Source organism: Macrosteles quadrilineatus, unplaced genomic scaffold (genome assembly GCF_028750875.1).
Source record: "Macrosteles quadrilineatus isolate MER2022 unplaced genomic scaffold, UCM_ALF_1.0 Scaffold_159__1_contigs__length_248278, whole genome shotgun sequence".
NCBI lineage: Eukaryota > Metazoa > Arthropoda > Insecta > Hemiptera > Cicadellidae > Macrosteles > Macrosteles quadrilineatus.
Window position 1 is genome coordinate 217,301 of NW_026542752.1, and position 6,737 is coordinate 224,037.

The window sequence follows — 6,737 nt, forward strand, 5'->3', positions numbered from 1 at the left end:
ATTTAGCGGAATGTCCTGTTTATTAGAGGGATGTCTTGCTATTTAGAGGGATGTCTTTTTATTTGGAGGGATGTCTTGTTATTTAGAGGGATGTCTTAATATTTAGAGGGATGTCTTGTTATTTAGAGGAATGTCTTGTTATTTAAAAGGGATGTCTTGTTATTTAGAGGGATGTCTTGTTATTTAGTGGGATGTCTTGTTATTTAGAGGGATGTCTTGTTATTTAGAGAGATGTCTTGTTATTTAAAGGGATGTCTTAATATTTAGAGGGATGTCTTGTTATTTAGAGGGATGTCTTAATATTTAGAGGGATGTCTTGTTATTTGAAGGGATGTCTTAATATTTAGAGGGATTACTTGTTATTTAGAGGGATGTCTTGTTATTTAGAGGGATGTCTTGTTTTTTAAAGGGTTGTCTTGTTATTTGGAGGGATGTCTTAATATTTAGAGTGATGTCTTGTTATTTAGAGAGATGTCTTGTTATTTAGAGGGATGTCTTGTTTTTTAGAGGGTTGTCTTGTTATTTGGAGGGATGTCTTGTTTTTTAGAGGGTTGTCTTGTAATTTAGATGGGATGTCTTGTTATTTAGAGGGATGTCTTGTTATTTACAGGTATGTCTTGTTATTTAGAGGGATGTCTTAATATTTAGAGGAATGTCTTGTTATATAGATGGATGTCTTGTTATTTAGAGGGATGTCTTGATATTTAGAGGGATGTCTTGTTTTTTAGAGAGATGTCTTGTTATTTAAAGGGTTTTTTTGTTTTTTAGAGGGTTGTCTTGTTATTTGGAGGAATGTCTTGTTATTTAGATTGATGTATTAATATTTAGAGGGATGTCTTGTTTTTTAGAGGGATGTCTTGTTATTTAGAGGGATGTCTTGTTATTTAGAGGGATGTCTTGTTATTTAGAGGGATGTCTTGTTATTTAGAGGGATGTCTTGTTATTTGAAGGGATGTCTTAATATTTAGAGAGATGTCTTGTTATTTAGAGGGATGTCTTGTTATTTAGAGGGATGTCTTGTTATTTAGAGGGATGTCTTCATATTTGGAGGGATGTCTTGTTATTTAGAGGGATGTCTTGTTATTTGGAGGGATGCTTGTTATTAAGAGGGATGTCTTATAATTTAGAGGGATGTTTCGTTATTTGGAGGTATGTCTTGTTATTTAGAGGGATGTCTTGTTATTTAGAGGGATGTCTTGGTATTTGGAGGGATGTCTAGTTATTTAGAGGGATGTCTTTTTATTTAGAGGGATGTCTTGTTATTTAGAGGGATGTCTTGTTATTTAGAGGGATGTCTTGTTATTTGAAGGGATGTCTTAATATTTAGAGGGATGTCTTGCTTTTTTGAGGGATTTCTTGTTTTTTAGTGAGATGTCTTGTTATTTAGAGGGATGTCTTGTTATTTAGAGAGATGTCTTGTTATTTAAAGGGATGTCTTAATATTTAGAGGGATGTCTTGTTATTTAGAGGGATGTCTTAATATTTAGAGGGATGTCTTGTTATTTGGAGGGATGTCTTAATATTTAGAGGGATGTCTTGTTATTTAGAGGGATGTCTTGTTATTTAGAGAGATGTCTTGTTATTTAAAGGGATGTCTTAATATTTAGAGGGATGTCTTGTTATTTAGAGGGATGTCTTAATATTTAGAGGGATGTCTTGTTATTTGAAGGGATGTCTTAATATTTAGAGGGATGTCTTGTTATTTAGAGGGATGTCTGGTTATTTAGAGGGATGTCTTGTTTTTTAAAGGGTTGTCTTGTTATTTGGAGGGATGTCTTAATATTTAGAGGGATTTCTTGGTATTTAGAGGGATGTCTTGTTATTTAGAGGGATGTCTTGTTATTTAGAGGGATGTCTTCTTATTTGGAGGGAAGTCTTGTTATTTGGAGGAATGTCTTGTTATTTAGAGAGATATCTTGTTATTTGGAGGGATGTCTTGTTATTTAGAGGGATGTCTTGCTATTTAGAGGGATGTCTTTTTATTTGGAGGGATGTCTTGTTATTTAGAGGGATGTCTTGTTATTTAGAGGAATGTCTTGTTATTTAAAAGGGATGTCTTGTTATTTAGAGGGACGTCTTGTTATTTAGTGGGATGTCTTGTTATTTAGAGGGATGTCTTGTTATTTAGAGAGATGTCTTGTTATTTAAAGGGATGTCTTAATATTTAGAGGGATGTCTTGTTATTTAGAGGGATGTCTTAATATTTAGAGGGATGTCTTGTTATTTGGAGGGATGTCTTAATATTTAGAGGGATGTCTTGTTATTTAGAGGGATGTCTTGTTATTTAGAGGGATGTCTTGTTTTTAGAGGGTTGTCTTGTAGTTTAGATGGGATGTCTTGTTATTTAGAGGGATGTCTTGTTATTTGGAGAGATGTCTTTTTATTTAGAGGGATGTCTTGTTTTTTAGAGGGTTGTCTTGTTATTTGGAGGGATGTCTTGTTTTTTAGAGGGTTGTCTTGTAATTTAGATGGGATGTCTTGTTATTTAGAGGGATGTCTTAATATTTAGCGGAATGTCTTGTTTATTAGAGGGATGTCTTGCTATTTAGAGGGATGTCTTTTTATTTGGAGGGATGTCTTGTTATTTAGAGGGATGTCTTGTTATTTAGAGGAATGTCTTGTTATTTAAAAGGGATGTCTTGTTATTTAGAGGGATGTCTTGTTATTTAGTGGGATGTCTTGTTATTTAAAGGGATGTCTTGTTATTTAGAGAGATGTCTTGTTATTTAAAGGGATGTCTTAATATTTAGAGGGATGTCTTAATATTTAGCGAAATGTCTTGTTTATTAGAGGGATGTCTTGCTATTTAGAGGGATGTCTTTTTATTTGGAGGGATGTCTTGTTATTTAGAGGGATGTCTTGTTATTTAGAGGAATGTCTTGTTATTTAAAAGGGATGTCTTGTTATTTAGAGGGATGTCTTGTTATTTAGTGGAATGTCTTGTTATTTAGAGGGATGTCTTGTTATTTAGAGAGATGTCTTGTTATTTAAAGGGATGTCTTAATATTTAGAGGGATGTCTTGTTATTTAGAGGGATGTCTTGATATTTAGAGGGATGTCTTGTTTTTTAGAGAGATGTCTTGTTATTTAGAGGGTTTTTTTGTTTTTTAGAGGGTTGCCTTGTTATTTGGAGGGATGTCTTGTTATTTAGATTGATGTCTTAATATTTAGAGGGATGTCTTTTTATTTGGAGGGATGTCTTGTTATTTAGAGGGATGTCTTGTTATTTAGAGGAATGTCTTGTTATTTAAAAGGGATGTCTTGTTATTTAGAGGGATGTCTTGTTATTTAGAGGGATGTCTTGTTATTTAGAGGGATGTCTTGTTATTTAGAGGGATGTCTTGTTATTTAGAGGGATGTCTTGTTATTTGAAGGGATGTCTTAATATTTAGAGATGTCTTGTTATTTAGAGGGATGTCTTGTTATTTGAAGGGATGTCTTAATATTTAGAGAGATGTCTTGTTATTTAGAGGGATGTCTTGTTATTTAGAGGGATGTCTTGTTATTTAGAGGGATGTCTTCATATTTGGAGGGATGTCTTCATATTTGGAGGGATGTCTTGTTATTTAGAGGGATGTCTTGTTATTTGGAGGGATGCTTGTTATTAAGAGGGATGTCTTATAATTTAGAGGGATGTCTTGTTATTTGGAGGTATGCCTTGTTATTTAGAGGGATGTCTTGTTATTTAGAGGGATGTCTTGGTATTTGGAGGGATGTCTAGTTATTTAGAGGGATGTCTTTTTATTTAGAGGGATGTCTTGTTATTTAGAGGGATGTCTTGGTATTTGGAGGGATGTCTAGTTATTTAGAGGGATGTCTTTTTATTTAGAGGGATGTCTTGTTATTTAGAGGGATGTCTTGTTATTTAGAGGGATGTCTTGTTATTTGAAGGGATGTCTTAATATTTAGAGGGATGTCTTGCTATTTTGAGGGATTTCTTGTTATTTGGAGGGATGTCTTGTTATTTAGAGGGATGTCTTGTTATTTAGAGGAATGTCTTGTTATTTAAAAGGGATGTCTTGTTATTTAGAGGGATGTCTTGTTATTTAGTGGGATGTCTTGTTATTTAGAGGGATGTCTTGTTATTTAGAGAGATGTCTTGTTATTTAAAGGGATGTCTTAATATTTAGAGGGATGTCTTGTTATTTAGAGGGATGTCTTAATATTTAGAGGGATGTCTTGTTATTTGGAGGGATGTCTTAATATTTAGAGGGATGTCTTGTTATTTAGAGGGATGTCTTGTTATTTAGAGAGATGTCTTGTTATTTAAAGGGATGTCTTAATATTTAGAGGGATGTCTTGTTATTTAGAGGGATGTCTTAATATTTAGAGGGATGTCTTGTTATTTGAAGGGATGTCTTAATATTTAGAGGGATGTCAAGAATCAAGAATCAAGAATCAAGAATCAAGAATCAAGAATTTATTGACCATTCAACAATTACATGCTATCAGTCTCGTCACAAAAAATAATTACAAAATGTTGCAAAAACGCACACATCAATAAAAGTCAAGTAGCATACAAGAAATAAATAAATTAATAAATTAGGTCTGCATCATGCATCACATACATGCATAAATTACAAGGTACATTTACATAGAATGGCTACACAGTCAGCAATGGTCTACAATAATGAATAGTCCAGATCAAAAAATTCACAAGTGTTATAAATAGGGCTGTTAACCAAAAAGTGTTTAATCCTGTCTTTAAACTTGTTTAGTGGCAGGTCTTTGATTGCAGTAGGAAGAACATTGTACAGCTTAAGTGCAGTTACCTCAAAACTTTTTAAGGTCCTGGAATAATAATTGTACTTAATAAATATGTGTGTTTTGCCTAGTAGAGTAATTATGTAGATTTTCACATAACAATAAATTGTGGACATTCTTTTTCACATAAATTAAGCAATCCAAAACATAAATAGCTGGAAGAGTGAGTAGTTTTAACTGAACAAACAAAGGCTTGCAGTGTGCTCTAGGCCTAGTTCCACACATTATACGTACAGCTCTCTTTTGCAGGATTAGTAATTTAATAACGGAGGAGTGGTTACCCCAGAGAATAGTGCCATAGGATAAATGACTAAATATGTGAGCATGGTAAACAGTTACAAGTGCATCAATGGAAACAATCATACTCAAAACTCTAAGCAGAAAAATACCTCTACATATTCTGTTTACAACAGTGTCAATGTGAGTTTCCCATCCCAACCCAGGCTCAAGATGAATTCCCAAAAACTTAACAGGGTTTGCTTTAGCAGCATTGAGACGGCTAGAAGTAAAAAGAATTTCAAGAGTCTTTTGATCATTGAGATATAGACTATTAGCACAGCACCAGTCGTTTATGGTATTAGAGGTGTCATCTAGTCTACCTCTCAAGGATTCAGCACTTTTTTCAATAACAGAGAGGGCCAAATCATCTGCAAATAAATAAGGATGTACGAACCCATCCTGAACCTGATTGGGAAGGTCGTTAATATAAATAATAAAAAATGAAGGGCCCAAAACAGAGCCCTGCGGCACCCCGTACTCGACTAACTTAAAACTAGACATAATTCCATTAACAACTACAGCCTGATGTCTATCTCCAAGATAGGATTCAATGAGAGATAGGCTAGGGTTTTGGACACCATAGAAGGAAAGTTTACTAAGGAGTATGGAATGGGACACAGTGTCGAACGCTTTGGTGAGGTCAAACAATCTACAACCAACACTTTGTTTTTTTTCTAGACCCTCAGAACTAATCTGAACAAGTGACAGCACTGCCTCAATTGTACTATGTTTGGCTCTAAATCCAAACTGACAAGAAGAAAATATCTTATTTGATTCAAAATAGGCTACGATTTGTTTGTTGAGAACAATCTCAAAGACCTTAGATACAATACTAACAATACTAATAGGCCTATAGTTCTCATAACTGTCCTTTTTCCCTTTTTTAAATACAGGTACTACTTTCACATATTTTAATGATCTTGGGAAAACACCAGCATGCATACATAAATTAATAACATAGGCTAAGGGTTCACATATGAACTGAGCTGCCTGTTTGATGATTATTGCATTCAAACCATGTACATCTAGTGATTGGCTATTCTTAATACCCATAATAATAGAATAAAGATTCTCAACACTAATTGGTGAAAAATTGAACAGTGTGCAAGGTTTGTCAACATTTGTCAGGAAATCTAAATGACTATTTACACTAGGTGAAATACTAGAGACAACATCACTCACTTTGTCAATAAAGAAATTATTAAAACCTTCAGATGTCAAATTATTACCTAAAAATGCTTTAGGCTTAGTGTTTACAGAGGTCAATGAGCTAACAACAGACCAAGTGGCTTTTGGTTTGTTTGCAGACTGATTTACAATGTTAGAAAAATATTCACTCTTCGCTGTTCGCAGTTTAAACTTATACATGCGCCTAAGGTGATTGTATTCATTTCTTAAATGTGCACAGCCACTTAATTTGAGAGAACTGTAAATTTCAATGCATGAGCTTTTGAGATTGTGTAACTCAGTGGTATACCATTTGTTAACACGTGCATTGGCTTTACCCAACTTAACCTTATTTTGCACTAAAGGATAAGCCTTATCAACTATCGCTACAAATGATGAGAGGAAAAAATCAACAGAATCAGATGGATCACTAATTGTATACAAACTAAGCCAATTAAAAGTGCTAAGTAGATACATAAAGTAAGTAAATCCAAAACCTGTGATAGGCCTGCTTCTTTTCAGCGGAA